The sequence below is a fragment of the Humulus lupulus genome, chromosome 9 (genome assembly GCF_963169125.1).
Source record: "Humulus lupulus chromosome 9, drHumLupu1.1, whole genome shotgun sequence".
In the NCBI taxonomy this organism is placed as follows: domain Eukaryota; kingdom Viridiplantae; phylum Streptophyta; class Magnoliopsida; order Rosales; family Cannabaceae; genus Humulus; species Humulus lupulus.
The window spans coordinates 182,331,146-182,339,645 of record NC_084801.1 but is presented as its reverse complement, the minus strand read 5'-3'; the positions used below and the strand labels follow the sequence as shown (position 1 = coordinate 182,339,645).

General features: G+C 43.2%; 1 non-coding gene across 1 annotated transcript; it reads left to right on the top strand.

The window, feature by feature from the left end:
- LOC133802907 (small nucleolar RNA R71) lies at nt 1-107 on the top strand. The gene has a single exon (XR_009877652.1). It is a non-coding gene; the product is annotated as a small nucleolar RNA R71 (small nucleolar RNA).
- Nucleotides 108-8,500: the final 8,393 nt, after the last annotated feature.

Sequence of the window (8,500 nt, the reverse complement as noted above, 5' to 3'; positions counted from 1 at the left end):
ATACCATGGTGAGGACACTTCCTCAATAGCTCCTTGAATCTTTCCCAAGCATCACTAGTAGACTCATCTTCCATTTGTTGAAAAGACATAATCTCACTTCAAAACCTTGCATTTCTAGTGGGAGGGAAGTACTTTCTTAAGAATTTTTCAGCCAAGTCGTTCCAATTTGTCACCGAATCGGGAGGAAGGGTGTTGAGCCATGATCTAGCTCAATCCCTTAAAGAGAACGGGAACAACTTCAATCTTAGCGCCTCTTCACTTACTCCTTGTAGCTTGAAAGAGTCACTCACCTCCAAAAATGAGCGAAGATGGAGATGAGGATCTTCCGTTGGCAACCCACTAAATTGACCAACTGTTTGGAGCATTTGGAACATGACAGGTTTGAGCTCAAACTGAGGTGCTTGAATTTCGGGCCTCACAATGCCCGGATTGAGCTCGTTGAACATAGGGGCAGCATATTCTCTTATTTCCCTGGCTCTATCATCCGCCAAGACAATAGGATTAGTCATGTTTTGCGCACCCTCTTCTTCTTCTCCAACATTTTCAGCCATGTTGCAGCGGCTGTTAGCCTTTTGTGCCTTTCTCCTTTTTCTGAAAGTACGTTCAATTTCGGGGTCAATAGGAGCAAGTTCACTGTCCTCTTGCTGGTTCATGCACTGTAGGTACCTGAGATTGCACAACCCGAACCAACAAGGTTAAAAACAATGAAAATAAATTGTCAAATAGTTGATAAAACAGAATTTAATTTTAAAGTCCCCGGCAACGGCGCCAAAAACTTGTTGTAAATTTTCTAATGATTAAAATATGCGCAAGTATACACAATCGACAACAAGTAATACAGTGATAATGTATCAAAGTTCGTATCCACAGGGACTTTTTAACTAAATTAATGTAAAATCAACCAAAAACAACTTATAAAATAGTAACTAAAACAAAGGAAAGAGTGGGTAATTAACTCTGAAAATAATTGTAGACAAACAAAGGAATTAAACCAAAAATCAGAGATTAAAATGACAAAATACTGGGTGGTTTTCAGATATAAGAAAAATGGATTCGGGTGATTAATTCCCCTGGGTTCGTTCCAGTTGTTACAGCAATGGCTCAGCAATGGGTTAGCAATTATGACAGTGTTAACAAATTTCGTAAAACCCGGCAAGTTTTTCCCAAAACGTGCAATCTAATGTCTATACTCCCATTCTATACATTCCTGCATGAAATCAGATTATAAACATTCATTTAAGCATCAATTCTTAAGTTATGCAAGGTAGCAAAACATTCCTATTCTACTACTCAGAATCACCTAAAACTAGATGAATCTCTTGCATCAATTGAATGAAATCAACTAGACTTCCCTTTTCCAAGTTAGATCTAGCTTAATAAATGCTAAGTATGGCCAATAATTAACATTCAATAACAGTAAAGCACATTCAATTGAACAAAGACATAATCACTTAGCCATTGCATTTATATGTTGAGTTCATACTTGAGGGTTCATAATCACCCAAACCCTTAGGAAATTAGTTCATAGTTGCAAACTTAAACATGAAAATAATACAGAAGTAATCCATGGAGTTTGCAGAAATTAGATGAAATTAATACAAAGAGAAAGAAATGGTGTAGGAAGAATGAATTGTGAGCTCAAATCCTCCTTATGGCATCAGCCTTCTTCCTTCTCTGTTGGTCATACTCTTCTTAAATCTTCTCCCTCAAACCTTCTCTGTACTTTGCTTAGTGAAAAATATTCAGAATTCTCCAAAATGATCCGTGTCCCCCTATTTCGGCTGGTACCCTCTTTTTAGGGTACTTTCCTTTACCCTAATAGGAAAGTCAAAGTCAATTGTGCCCTCTTGTCCTTTGCCACACCATCCAGCTGACTCATTGTACAGCATCCTCGCCACCTAGGCGTCACTTATTCTTCATTAAGTCCAGCTGGAATTTGTCACGTTTCTTCACTGGTCCCTGCCGATTGCTACGTTGTGGTTGCTACAGCATTGAAGCAGCAACACGCTATTTCCAGATTTGTTCCCCTTCTTAATCCAAAGTTCCCAATCACCTGCTTTAGCCTCCTTTCCTGATTAACATAAACACGAAACTACATAAATCACTAAGAAAAATATGACAATACAGACACACAGTCCCTTGATACAAATATACACTAAATGGACACAATTACACTACTCACAACTCATTACTCTTTTGTTTTGGTTTGAAAATTAAGTTTAGAGATGTGAAAATAACTCTAAATCCTAGAGTTATCACTAGCTCTAATCTTCTCAATAGCCTCACTGGTCCTCTGAACTGCGTCAGGACCTAAGTATCTACTTTCTCCTGTCTCATCCCAATGGATGGGAGACCTGCACTTTCTACCATATAGCATCTCATAAGGTGCTACTCCAATGGTAGATTGGTAACTGTTGTTGTAGGAGAATTCCATCAAAGGCAGATACTTACTCCAAGAACCACCGAAATCCAGTACACATGCTCTTAACATGTCCTCCAAAATCTGGATCGTCCTCTCAGATTGCCCATCTGTCTGAGGATGATAAGCTGTACTGAACTTCAACTTTGTCCCCATGGCTTTCTGCAAACTCCCCCAGAACTTGGAAGTAAAAGTAGGGTCCCGATCTGACACGATCGATCTAGGTGCACCATGGAGCCGCACGATCTCTCTCACATAGAGATCTGCATACTGATCAACTGTATATGTAGTCCTCACTGGCAGAAAGTGAGCTGACTTGTTGTAGCGATCCACTATCACCCAAACGGAATCATGCTGACCAGAAGTCCTGGGCAAGCCCACCACAAAATCCATTGTGATGTCTTCCCACTTCCACTCCGGAATATCCAGAGGCTGCAGTGACCCTGCCGGCCTCTGATGCTCAGCCTTGACCTGTTGACATGTCAAGCACTTAGCCACATACTCTACTATATCTCTCTTCATCCCCGGCCACCAATACAATGATCTCACATCTTGATACATCTTCGTGGTGCCTGGATGCAAAGAGTAAGGTGTAGTATGAGATTCATCCAGAATCTCTCGCCTCAATGCAGTGTCTAACGGAACACATATCCGCCCCTTGTATCTCAGCAAGCCTACCTCAGACACTGTATAGTCCCTGGATGCTCCAGCCAGAACATCTTCCCTGATCTTGATCAGCTGTGGATCACTCAACTGACCTTCTTTGATCCTCTCTAACAATGTAGACTGTAGCGTAATGTTAGCCAACTGGCCCACCAGTAACTCTATACCAGCTCTGGTCATATCATCTGCTAACTCTCTGGCTATCAGCCTCATACCATGAATCTGCCCCGGACTCTTCCGGCTTAAAGCATCAGCTACTACGTTGGCTTTTCCGGGATGATACAAAATCTCACAATCATAATCTTTTACCAACTCCAGCCAACGCCTTTGCCTCATGTTCAAGTCTTTCTGGGTGAAGAAGTACTTCAGGCTCTTGTGGTCTGTATAGATCTCACACTTCTCTCCATAGAGATAATGCCTCCATATTTTCAAAGCAAAAACCACAGCCGCCAACTCCAGATCATGAGTAGGATACCTCTTCTCATACTCCTTCAACTGACGAGAAACATAGGCAATAACTCTCTCTGATTGCATTAAAACACAGCCCAAACCCTGATGAGAAGCATCACAGTAGATCACAAACTTCTCCTGATCTGTCGGAAGACTCAGAATCGGAGCTGTAATCAATCTCTGCTTCAGTTCCTGGAAGCTGTTCTCACACTTATCTGACTACACAAATTTCTGGCTCTTGCGTGTCAACTCAGTCAAAGCACTAGCAATCTTCGAGAACCCTTCCACGAACGGCCTGTAATAACCTGCCAATCCAAGGGAACTTCTAACCTCGGAAGCATTCTTTGGCCTTGGCCAATCTCTGACCGCTTCGATCTTTCCTGGATCTACCTTAATCCCCTCCTTACTGACAATGTGTCCAAGAAAGGATACCTGAGACAACCAGAACTCACACTTCTTGAACTTTGCAAATAGCCTATGCTCTCTCAGTCTCTGTAGAACCAACCTCAGATGCTGCTCATGCTCTAACTCCGTCTGAGAGTACACCATAATATCATCAATGAAGACGATCACAAACTGGTCTAAGTAATCCTTGAACACTCTATTCATCATATCCATGAAAGCAGCAGGGGCATTAGTCAATCCAAATGACATAACTAAAAACTCATAATGCCCATACCTGGTACGAAAGGCAGTCTTTGGTATATCTCCCTCCTTGACCCTCAACTGATGATAACCAGAACGAAGGTCGATCTTAGAGAATACCTTCATACCTTGCAGCTGATCAAACAGGTCATCTATCCTTGGCAAAGGATATCGATTCTTAATTGTCAACTTGTTCAGTTCCCTGTAATCTATACACATCCTCAGAGAACCATCTTTCTTCTTCACAAACAGAACTGGCGCACCCCAGGGTGAGAAACTAGGTCTAATGAAACCCATATCTAGCAGCTCTTGCAACTGCACTTTCAATTCTTTCAATTCACCTGGGGCCATTCTGTATGGTGCTCTAGACACTGGCTCCGTCCCTGGTGTCAGTTCTATAACGAACTCAATCTCTCTGTGTGGTGGCAATCCTGGCAAATCTTCTGGAAACACATCCAGAAACTCACATACAAGTCTAGTATCCTCTGGTCTCACTGGCATGACCTGAGTGGCGTCAACCACACTGGCTAAGAATCCAATGCATCCTCTCTGCAAAAGATCCCTGGCCCTCAACACAGAAATCATAGGAACGCGAGGTCCATGCACAGCACCAACAAATACAAAAGGATCCTCACCCTCAGGCTCAAAGGTGACCATCTTCCTTCTGCAGTAAATAGTTGCCCCATACTTTGCCAACCAATCCATACCCAGTATCATATCAAAGTTAGTCATAACTAACTCTATCAAGTCCACTGACAACTCTCTGCCCTCTACTGTTACTGGCAAGGATCTGACCCACCTTCTGGATACCACTATCTCTCCAGTGGGTAGCAAAGTACCAAACCCCACAGCATAGAAATCACAAGGTCTACACAACCTATCAATAATGCTACTAGCAACAAAGGAATGTGTAGCACCAGAATCAATTAACACATGATAAGGGGTTCCTGCACTAAGAAGCTGACCTGTAACAACTGAGGGGGAAGCCTCAGCTTCTGCTTGAGTCAATGTGAACACTCGAGCTGGGGCCGAGCTGTCCACCTTTCTGGGTTCTTCTTTCCCTATCTGAGGGCAATCTTTCTTAAGATGACCCACCGCTCCACACAAGTAGCAGGCCTTTGCCCTACACTCTCCCAAATGGCGCCTCTTGAACCTAGGGTATTCAGGACGAGTCTTCCAGGCTTCACTACCCCCAGGACGACCCATTGTAATACCACGGGGTCTCCTGTCAGGACCTGGAACTGGGAAGGTATCAGGTAGAGGTGAGCATCTAAACCGACAAACCGCGGTGACCAACCGCACCGCACCATACTACACCGCAAACCGCGGTGTCAAAAGTGTAATGGTTCGGTATGGTTTGTATTTTAGCTAAACCGCGCGGTGCGGTGCGGTGCGGTGCGCGGTTTGGCGGTGTGAAATTTTGGTTTGCACCGCACCGCACCGCATACTTACAAATATATTAAAAAAAAATAAACTTTACATATATATCATTTTTTATAGTTACCCAATATGGGAGACTTGTATATTTTTTTTGTGTTTCACTTAACTTAATTGATAACTTGTGATGTTGTTTAAAACTTATTAAGGATTTGTTATGAACTAAGGATTTAGTATTTTTTTAAAAATTTAAATTTTGTTATGGCATATTTTTTAACACAAACCGTGGAAAACTGCCCAAACCACACCGCAAAAAATGGTTTGGTTTGGTTTGGTCGGTTTGGTGCAACTAAATCACACCGCATGGTGTGTTCTAGTTACTAAACCGCACTTGTGGCGTGGTGTATTAAAAAGTGTTCAAACCGCCCAAACCACACCGTGCTCACCCCTAGTATCAGGAACCTTCCTCTTCTGACCACTGGGGCCAACACCCCTACCAGAACCAACAAATGGAGGAACTGTCCTCCTGAAATCCTTTCTGGCTGTATTGTCACGCCAGATCTTAATCTCTGCACTCTCAGCTGTGAGTGCCTTCTCCACCGCCTGTGCATAAGTAGTGACTCCTGCCACAGTGGTGATGCGAACGTCACGGGCTAACCTGGGCTGTAGCCCCTGGAGGAATCTCTCTCTCCTGGTCCCATCAGTGGGCACCAGCTCTTTGGCAAACTTTGCCAAACTGTCAAACCTTAAGGCATATTCAGTAACTGATAAGCTTCCCTGAAGTAGCCTCATAAACTCATCGGCCTTCGCTGCTCTTATAGCATCATTATAGTACTTCTCATTAAACAAAGTCTGAAATTCCTCCCAACTCAGGAGATTAACATCTTTGGTCTGACCAACCACTTCCCACCATATCCGGGCATCTTCCCGAAACATATAGGCAGCACAGGCCACCCTCTCACTACCCACTACCTTCATAAAGTCAAGAATAGTGTTAAGCATGCTCATCCATTGTTCAGCTTTAATAGGATCAGCGCTGCCTTCAGAAACTGGAGGTTGCTGTTTCCTGAACCGCTCATAAAGAGGTTCCAATCTATTCTCAACCCCAGATAGTTGCCCAATAATTGGCACTGACACAGAAGGTGCCTCTGACACATTAACCACTGCAGGCACTTGCTGCTGCCTCAGGAGACGAAGCTCCTCCCCTTGCTTCAACACTATAGCCTGCAAATCATTAAACAACTGCTGCCAGTTTGCAGGTGCTGGCTGTGGAATCTGGGAATGGTCATTCTCTTGACCCTGGCTGTTGTCATTATTCTGACCTTGACCACTCTGGCCAGCTGTAGTGTCTATCTATTCTGGGTTCATTCTGTCACTGATACCTTACTGAAACAATAACCAATACGGCCAGTTAGGTAGTAATAACTAAACCTCTTGCCACCTCACGGTCCAAGAACAAGCAGACAGTTATCATATTCCACAGTCATTCAATATGCACAAGCAGATACATGTTTATGGCACTTAGCACTCAGCATGTATCACATAACAGTGCATAACATTTCAGGGGCACAAGGCCAACACAGTGACTCATGCATACAGATAAAGCATTTGCACCACATTTAGGCAGTTATGCACATAACTACATAAAGAGTTACCAAACCATGAGTCGAGCTTGACTTCAGTGATGTGTGTACATGCCCAGCCAGTCTACAGGAACCTTAACCTTGGCATTGCTCTGATACCAAGTTGTAACGCCCTGGCTGCCCCAGAACAGTTACGGTGAACGGTGGACCGGAAATTTGACTCGTTACCCGAGTCCTTTGGTCAAAAACGTGCTCTAAGTGTAATTAACAGGTTAAGTTTTAAAATCGATAAAAAGGAAATGGAAGCTTTCATTACGAACTGCTCTGCAGAGCTAAACAAAACGTTTACAAGTCGTTCTCAACACAAAATGGTCACTACTGTTTAAAATTTACAACCCCGCCGACCTAAGCGGCAAAAATAAGGTAAACCCTCTAGTTCCTCTGAGAACTCCTTGGCCATGGTGGTCAAGCGGCCAAATATGTACACATCACCACATCAGCTCTCCACTCAAGGCTAGGTGAGCTTCTCTTTCCCTTTACCTGCACCACATAGCACCCATGAGCCAAAGCCCAGCAAGAAAACATAACACTTTGCATAAACATTATCAAATGATTATCATTATAATCACACTGAGCATAAAGCTTTCAAACAAATGAGTGAACATCACATGAGGTTCTGATAAACCATACTGGGTGACTGACTAGCATGTCACTAATTCAAGTGGGAGAGTGGCTGCTAGGTAAGCCACTAGCCTCCAAGCGCTTATTTCATTCATCAACCCTCGGGGTCGATCTGGCATTAATGCTCTTTGAGCCATTCAATGCTGATAGTTGATTAGATCCAATCTTTGTTGGCCTGCGTTACATGCTAAGGCCGTCCTGACTAATGAGTCAGCGCAATGTGACCAGTGCCCAATACCACTGCCGAACCTGACTAATAAGTCACAGCTTCACAGTTGATACTAGCACCTTTGCCAAATCTGACTAATGAGTCAGTACCATGTGCAAGTGAGCAACATATGCCAAACATTCTTTATTCAATCCAAGTCCATATTAACACAACCAACATGCCTCATAAATATCCATGCATGTCACACTTGGGGTGCATTTTTCTTACCTCTGGTTCGAGCGAGAATGAATTAGAAAAACAACCCTGAGAACGATCAACCTTTAGATTCCTTAGCGGTTACCTAATCATAACCAATTATAATCCATTAATAAATAGTTTACAATCTAAAACCACACTCCTGGGATCAATCCCCCACTCTCGGGATGCTTAAAATACTCAAACGGGGCAAAGGAACCAAACCCCGAGCCTTAAGGATCATTCCGAGCCCTAAAATGTGTTTGCTGAAAAATGGAC